Source organism: Oryctolagus cuniculus, chromosome 5, assembly GCF_964237555.1.
Source record: "Oryctolagus cuniculus chromosome 5, mOryCun1.1, whole genome shotgun sequence".
Taxonomy (NCBI): Eukaryota; Metazoa; Chordata; class Mammalia; order Lagomorpha; family Leporidae; genus Oryctolagus; species Oryctolagus cuniculus.
Window position 1 is genome coordinate 109,617,470 of NC_091436.1, and position 9,078 is coordinate 109,626,547.

Below are 9,078 nucleotides of genomic sequence, written 5' to 3' on the forward strand. Positions count from 1 at the left end.
AATCAGGGAAATGCAAATCAAAACCACAATGAGGTTTTACCTCACCCCAGTTAGAATGGCTCACATTCAGAAATCTACCAACAATAGATGCTGGCGAAGATGTGGGGAAAAAGGGACACTAACCCACTGTTGGTGGGAATGCAAACTGGTCAAGCCACTATGGAATCAGTCTGGAGATTCCTCAGGAACCTGAAGATAACCCTACCATACAACCCAGCCATCCCACTCCTTGGAATTTACCCAAAGGAAATGAAATTGGCAAACAACCAAGCTGTCTGCACCTTAATGTTTATTGCAGCTCAATTCACAATAGCTAAGACCTGGAATCAACCTAAATGCCCATCAACAGTAGACTGGATAAAGAAATTATGGGATATGTACTCTATAGAATACTATACAGCAGTCAAAAACAACAAAACCCAGTCATTTGCAACAAGATGGAGGAATCTGGAAAACATCATGCTGAGTGAATTAAGCCAGTCCCAAAGGGACAAATATCATATGTTATCCTTGATCGGTGACAACTAACCAAGCACCAAAAGGAATCCTGTTGAAGTGAAATGGACACTATGAGAAACAATGACTTGATCAGCCTTTGTCCTGACTGTTGATGTACAATGTAATACTTTATTCCTTTTAGTATTTTTTTTTTGTTCTAGTACCATTGGTTGAACTCTGTAATTAACACACAATTATTCTTAGGTGTTTAAATTTAACTGAAAATTGTCCCTGTTAAATATAAAGAGTGGGAATAAGAGAGGGAGGAGATGTACAGTTTGGGACATGCTCAAGCTGACTTGCCCCAAATGGTGGAGTTAGAAATGTGCCAGGGGGGCTGGCGCCTTGGCTCACTAGGCTAATCCTCCGCCTAGCGGCGCAGGCACACCGGGTTCTAGTCCCGGTAGGGGCCCCGGATTCTGTCCCGGTTGCCCCTCTTCCAGGCCAGCTCTCTGCTGTGGCCAGGGAGTGCAGTGGAGGATGGCCCAAGTGCTTGGGCCCTGCACCCCATGGGAGACCAGGATAAGTACCTGGCTCCTGCCATCGGATCAGCACGGTGCGCCGGCCACAGCATGCCGGCTGTGGCGGCCATTGGAGGGTGAACCAATGGCAAAAGGAAGACCTTTCTCTCTGTCTCTCTCTTTCTCTCACTGTCCACTCTGCCTGTCAAAAAATAAAAAGAAAAAAAGAAAAAAAGAAAATCAATGTGCCAGAGTGATCAATTTCAGTTCACAATTGATCACACTGATAGGTCTGAGTCAAAGGGATCACACAAACAAGACTAGTGTCTGCTAATACTAACTGATAGAATCAAAAAGGGAGAGAACGATCCAACATGGGAAGCAAGATACACAGTAGACTCATAGAATGGCAGATATCCTAAACAGCATTTTGGCCTCAGAATCAGCCCTTAAGGCATTCCGATCTGGCTGAAGAGCCCATGAGAGTATTTTAGGCATGGAAAGCCAAGACACTCCCCCACCCCCCCCCCAAAAAAAAAAAAAAAGAGGACCTAAATGAAAGATCTCTGCGAGTGAGATCCCAGTAGAAAGAACCGGGCCATCAAGGAAGGAGGTACCTTTCTCTGAAGGGAGGAGAGTACTTCCACTTTGACCATGACCTTGTCTGAATAAGATCGAAGTCGGCGAACTCAAAAGGCTTCCATAGCCTTGGCAACTCATGACTAGAGCCTGGGGAGATTACTGACACCATAAACAAGAGTGTCAAATTGTTAATTCAACAACAGGAGCCACTGTGTATTTATTCCTCATGTGGGATCTCTGTCTTTAATGTGTTTCCAATGGGAATTAATGCTTTAACTAGTACTCAAATAGTATTTTACACTTTATGTTCTGTGTGGGTGCAAACTGATGAAATCTTTACTTAATATATACTAAATTGATCTTCTGTATAAAAAGATAATTGAAAATGAATCTTGATGTGAATGGAATGGGAGAGGGAGCGGGAGATGGGAGGGTTGTGAGTGGGAGGGAAATTATGGGGGGGGATGCCATTGTAATCAATAAACTGTACTTTGGAAATTTATATTTTAAATAAAAGTTAAAAAAATAAAAACTTAAAAAAAGATTTATTTGTTTATTTGAAAGGCAGAGTTATAGATGGAGAGGGAGAGGAAGAGGGAGAGAGAAATATTCCATTCACTGATTCAATCCCCTGATGGCTGCAAAGGCCTGAGCTGGGCCAAGGTGGAGCCGGGAGCCAGGAGCTTCTACCAGGTCCCCAATGTGGGTGCAGGGGGCCAAGTACTTGCGCCATCCTCTACTGCTTTCCCAGGTCATTAATAGGGAGCTGGATGGGAAATGGAGCAGCCTGGACTCAACCATAGGGGATGCTGGTGTCACAGGCAGCAGCTTAACCAGCTATTCTACAATGCCAGCCACAAGAGTTTAATGTATATTTTAAAGGAAGTAACTACCTCTTTCGGTTGTTTTGAGAATTACAATTTGCTTCCAGCACAGTGACTGGTATTTGAGAGTACTCAATAAATGTATGTAGCATAAAAGGAATTTATCAAAGCGGAAGTAATAGATTGCTAATAGGGGTTTTCTTTTATGTTTTACCTTATACAGAAATCTAAATGCTATGTAAGTTACTACTCTCTAATTTTATTTTCACAAAACAATTGTAAAGAAGCTGTCGATAATTATTTTACACATAGAATGAGAACTATTTCTAAGTGAGGTGAAGGAGTCATGATACTTGTGCTGAATTTTATAATTTCTCATATTGTGAATTTTATTTGTACTAGGCTAGATTCTTGCCATTGTTCTTATGAAAGTTTTTCATCTCTCTGAAAGGGTCTCCTAATTAATGGCAAAATCACCTTGAGCCAAACCAGGCTATCCAGCCTCTAGATTGCAGGGATTCATCTCATTATTTGGCTACTGTGATTCTCTATGTTAGCTTCTTTAAAGGCAGAACACAAAATACTAATGCTTTCTAGGTATATGTGTGTATTTCCTTTACAACTCATGATATATTCTAAAATAATGAATTCAAAGAATGAAGATAACTGCCATTCTGAGAGCATTTTATAAGGAAAGAATCTGAATTTTAACATAGTCCTTTCTAACCGAAGTTGCTCCTGTAATTATAAGATAAAAATAAATTAATAATGAGAGGACAAGCACTGAGACTTTTTTGCTTTAAATAAATTCCTTATGTTCATGTTAGGAACCTCACTTAATTGAAATCCACTGCCAACACCCTCCAGTAATAGAATACTGTATCTCCACTTGTATCATCTTTAACTCACAAATTAAGACTTGCCTTTGTTTTCTTGGCAGGAATAGTTTTTTCCTTTTAAATTGCACCATAGCTGTTAATAACAGAACGGCTTAATTTTGTAATCTCCTGTTTTTTCACTTATTTGTGTTAGTATACTTTTGTCTGCTCATATAAATGTCCAGCTACTCCTCGTCTTCTGCCCTTATGTGCATTCATTTATTCATTTTTCTATGAACTGTTCATATCAAACTTTGAAAACTCATATTTGCTGCCAAGAATCGCAGATTCTATTGGGGTTTGAAGGGTTGGTAAACAAATGAAAATTGCTGATTATACCTAAACTGGGCTTATGCATAAGAAACCTCTGTGTATCTATATGTCTTCTTTAACAATCCATGCAAAAATGAAAAATGCTGATGAAACAAATATTTTAAGTGAAATACATTTGATATATGCAATTTGGATCTATATTTGAAAAAGCATTGGAAGAAAGCAAAACCAAACAACTTGCCTAGATGTTTGGTCGTCTTCAGGCAAAATTTTCTCTTTTTTTCAGGAATTATAGAATGTGGAGCATTGGTATAGTGACAAAAGCTGCCTTGGATAAGCATTAGGTAAAAATTTGCAGACAAAGTTCATCCTATGGCTGGTTTATGATACTTGATGTTCTAAACACCAAAGGCCAAGTCTTGGCCATGTAATATTACTAGGGCTCAACTCATTACTTACACATAGTAGCTATACAGTTAACTTGTTTGGATGGCTTATTGGTTTGCAATTCATTATAATCTCCACTGAACAACAAGGTTGTTCACTTAAACCACATAAGCTCATATACATGGCTGTATTTCAGATTTGTCAGCTCCTTGAAATATAGACAAAACTTTATACATGCTTATGACTAATCTTCAGAGGAGTGGGAGACAGAAGGGTTCTTAGAATGTATGGGGGATGATCTATTAAGGTGTGGGACTATATTAGAAATTATTTGTGTGTTCATTTATTTTATCCTTACCACAATTTCTAGTCTGAGGATATATTTTGTTACCTACTCATTCTAAAATTCTTCAATTCTAGCAAATCTGAAGAAATAGTTTGGAGCGTTTATGTAGTTACTGAATGAAATATATTCAAAGCATTGACAAAGCTGTATAATAATGTGATTAGGTACCTCTAATGTATACAATCTATAACATGCTATATACATGTATAAAATTTAATATGCTAAAAAGTAGTATCTATACTTTTATATACATCTGGAGACATGATATTATGAAAAAAAAAACCTGAATCTGTAACAGAAAGATTTTAAGCATTTTATCATCTAGTTGAATATAAAAAGAGGCTATACTTGTATTTGTCCAATAGTTACAAGTGGCATGACATACTGGTTGGTTATTGACACAAAAAATGTCTATTTTGATTGTGTCTAAAGTAATGCTTCAGGTACAAAATGGCTGTTCTTTTAAATGCATCTTACAGGACATCTGGATATATTATTCAGGAGATTTGGGAGATGATTCTTCCCTGTTGGACTGCCACAATTCATTAGCAAACATGAATGAGAGTCTTTCTTGATTTTAGAAGCTGTAAATCCTCCCTTCTAGGTCATATCATATGGCCCATGATTCAGTATTCTCCAAGTGCGTGGAAGACTTCTGGAATTTAAGATGCTTAATGAACATATTCACTATTCACAATTTCCAGGATTTGTCCAATTATCTTACTCTTACTCCAGGACAGTTGTGGTTTCTTATAATTTTTGTGACAAAATATCATAAAAATATAGTTTTCCCAATATACTTGTACAAATTAGGTGTAACCATTCATTGCTAATGTATTTCTACTCACTTAGATGTTTCCCATTTTTTAAAATAATATTTAAAAGCACACTTTTTTACATTAGTATCAGCTGAATAGCTGTAAATCATGCAGATCAGCTGCCTCCACTATGTAGTGAGCAGTGAGGAAGCACCCCCCAAATTCTGGGGGATGCTTGACAGCACATTCCACCCCTAGCGAAGCCCTGTCCCAGTCTTTAGAAACATAGCCCAAAATTTATTAGACTAAGGGGATATTGATCCTCTGAGTCTGTAAAAAAACAGCCTAAAATACCCTTGGTAGAGTCATGTATTTTACATGTTAGATCTTTAATGCTTTATTGTCTCTGATGTAATTATTGTATAATATTTTTTAACACCTATCATGCTGTTTACTATACTGAGTGCTTTATATGTCTTTACATAAAAGCCTGAGAAATCTCTGTAAAGTCGTTTTCCTTAATTAGAATATGAGGAAACTGAAGCTCAGACACATCAAATAACTTGCTCAAAGTTATAGCTCTTGTTAAAAAGTGGCATTGGCTCTAGTGTCTTGCTTGTTGCTCTTCTGGTCACTTGACACACTTCTGGTTTTCCAGTAAGTCAGAAGCAGAGAATGAAACCAAGACCAGAACACTGTCTGAAGCAAGCCCAGAAGCAAAAAGAGAAGGACGACATGCTCATATCTCCAAGCTGTCCACTGCTGAACCCCGGAGGCCCTGTAGAGTTACAGTAGGAAGTATCAGTCTTTTCTTTGTCCCAAACAAAGTCTGTTTAGGACTCAGAGGCTCAGAGGCAATGCCTCCGTGACAGCAGGCTTGTAACTCTGACTGCCACCTGTTCTGGAGCAATTTTTCAGTGAAGTGTCTACAACAGTGCAACATCTCTCAACCCCAAACATCTACAAAGCTTCTTGAAATGGAAAATTTTCTCATGTACTCCTTATGCTGAAGTGAATTCTTTTGATTATAATATATCTTAAACCTGTGCAAACTTAATAGTAGGTATACAGTGTTTTTTTAAAAATTATTTATTCAGTTATTTGAAAGGCAGAGTTACAGAGAGGCAGAGGCAGAGAGAGAGAGAGAGAGAGACAGACAGACAGGTCTTCCATCTGCCGGTTCACTCTCCAGATGGCTGCAACGGCCAGAGCTGCGCTGATACGAAGCCAGGAGCCAGAAGCTTCTTCTGGGTCTCCCATGCAGGTGCAGGGCCCTAAGGAGTTGGGCCATCTTCTACTGCTTTCCCAGGCCATAGCAGAGAGCTGGATCAGAAGTGGAATAGCCGGGACTTGAGTCAGCACCCCTATGGGATGCTGGCACTGCAGACTGGGGCTTTAACCACAGCGCCGGCCCCGATATACAGTTCATGTTTGGAGTTCTAACATAGCTATGAAACAAAATATTTGATACACAAACAATAGAACATTTCAACCTAATATTATCATAAAGTTTTATTTCAGTGTGTTAGATATACAGTGACATACATGAATTATGTGTAATATTGTATGAATTTTACATACACATTTATATTCATTTTTAATAAAGTTTTAATTTCAGAATAGACCAAGACCATGGCTTTGCTGCATTTGTCATTCCTAGACTAGCAAGTGTCTTGTGATTGTGGAATTCTTCCACCATTTCTGCATAGTTTATATAATTAATTATATTTTTAAAAGATTTTTATCATCACACATTACAGATTTGAAAATTTGAACAAATCACTTGTGGAACTCTGAAATCTCTGATAAATTGTGGACCTCAACGTGAAACACTCAAGGGGAGTGTTTTTGTAATACACCTTTTGTGCAAGCTTTTTGAAGTTTTTACTGTATCAGCTTAGAAGGAGCAATTATCTAATACCTAGTGATATAACCTTGAGAGATATCTGAGTGAAAACATGTCCTGAGAGCCTTTTATAAGGAAACTTTCAGAAGAGGTAAAAGGAAGCCTTTCTTTTACCACTTCGGAGCATGTTTGAAGAATAGTTCTATAGGATATTTGTTTTTAAGCTAATGGGTTGTTTTCTGTTCAGCTTACTTGGACAAAATTTGAGTGTATTCCATTAATGCTGACAATACTTGCAGGATCTTCAGAAACTACATCTGTGTTCAGCACTATATTTCAGAGAAAGTTACAATGGGGACACTGCAAATAACTAGAACAATACCCATAATGTCAAGATAATGTTCTTTTTTTGTAACCAAGTGAATTGGTAAAAAGGATTGACACTAGCCTTGCTCTGCTCTCCGGAGGGTTGTTAGGAAGGCTGTGTAATGAAATTGGCGACAATAAAAGGACGTTGTCATGCTATTTGTAAAATTCTTTATAGCAGCTCTTGAAATTAAATGCATTCTTTATAGCTATGCTTATATTGTCGTTTTATTCAAGTACTTATATTGAGATCTTTGGGGAAGAGTGTTCTTGTGCACAGAGAGAAAGTTGTAAAAGTGAGGTGAAAGTAGAAATAGCTAAATGGAGGCACCTAAGTAGCATTTTTTTTCCATTTCAGAATGCTATAATATAGACAGAATAAGTCAATAATTAACAATTTTTCAGTTAGAAAATTACTATTTATTTATGTCTAGAGTCAAACTCTCTTTGCATCTGGGAAAGAAAACAAACACAAAATGCTCACATTTAAGGATTAGAGTTATGATGCAGAGGGTTAGACTGCCCCGTGTGGTACTAGCGTCTCACATGGGCATCAGTTTAAGTTACCGCTGCTCCACTTCCGATCCAGCTCCCTGATGCTGCACCTGGGACAGCAGTGGAAGATGTCCAAGAGCTTAGGACTCTGCCACCCACCTGGGAGACCCAGATGGAATGTCAGGCTTCTGGCTTAGGCCTGACGCAGTTTTGGATGTTGAGACCACTTGAGAAGTGAACCAGTGGATGGAAGATTTCTCTCTCTCTCTGTCTCTCCCTTTGTCTCTGTAACTCTTTCAAATAAATAAATAAATAAATCTTTAAAAAATGCTCACATTTAGACTATTGGAGGAAACCAATGAAAAGCAAATATATTTTAGTGATTTTCAACTCTGATCAAAAGAATTTTACCATTTACTTGAAAATCATAATATAGTGTGAATCATAACAGATTGGGTAGTTTTTATTTGATGTGAAATAACCATGTGATACAATAAAAGTTCTAAACCTTCCTTTGAACTTTATTTAGCTCTCCTTTTATGTAGGCACCTATGTCTTCTCAGAAACTTCTCTTTTTTTATTTTTTTATTTTTTTTTTATTTTTTAAACTTTTATTTAATGCATATAAATTTCCAAAGTACGACTTATGGATTACAATGGCTTCCCCCCCATACCGTCCCTCCCACCCACAACCCTCCCCTTTCCCACTCCCTCTCCCCTTCCATTCACATCAAGATTCATTTTTGATTATCTTAATATACAGAAGATCAGCTTAGTATACATCAAGTATGGATTTCAACAGTTTGCTCCCACACAGAAACATAAAGTGAAAAATAATAGATGATTTTTTTTAAATGATGATGAAATCAGAGCAGACCTATTGTCATGTTTAATCCCAGTGAGAGTCAAGTTGGGAATTGATAATTTCTTTTCTTTTCTTTTCTTTTTTTTTTTTTTTACAGAGGATCAGTTTACTATGCATTAAGTAAGGATTTCAACAGTTTGCACCCCCATAGAAACACAAAGTGAAATATATTGTTTGAGTACTCGTTATAGCATTAAATCTCAATGTACAGCACATTAAGGACAGAGATCCTACATGAGGAGTAAGTGCACAGTGACTCCTGTTGTTGACTTTACCAATTGACACTCCTGTCTATGGCATCAGTAATCTCCCTATGCACCAGTCATGAGTTTCCAAGGCTATGGAAGCCCCTTGAGTTCTCCGACTCTTATCTTGTTTAGACAAGGTCATAGTCAAAGTGGAGGTTCTCTCCTCCCTTCAGAGAGGTACCTCCTTCTTTGATGACCTGTTCTTTCCACTGGGATCTCACTCGCAGAGATCTTTTGCCAGAGTGTCTTGG

General features: G+C 37.8%; 1 long non-coding RNA gene across 3 annotated transcripts in view; it reads left to right on the forward strand.

Moving 5' to 3' along the window:
* Positions 1-8,309, forward strand: part of LOC138849796 (uncharacterized) — a 56,901-nt gene extending 48,592 nt beyond the window's left edge. The window contains exons 4-5 of one of the 3 annotated variants that reach the window (XR_011388989.1): positions 3,803-3,860; positions 5,666-8,309. This is a non-coding gene — a long non-coding RNA (uncharacterized lncRNA). Of the gene's footprint in view, positions 1-3,802 lie in introns of all 3 variants that reach the window. The other 2 variants (XR_011388988.1, XR_011388990.1) reach the window with 2 other exon arrangements.
* The last annotated feature ends 769 nt before the right edge of the window (positions 8,310-9,078 follow it).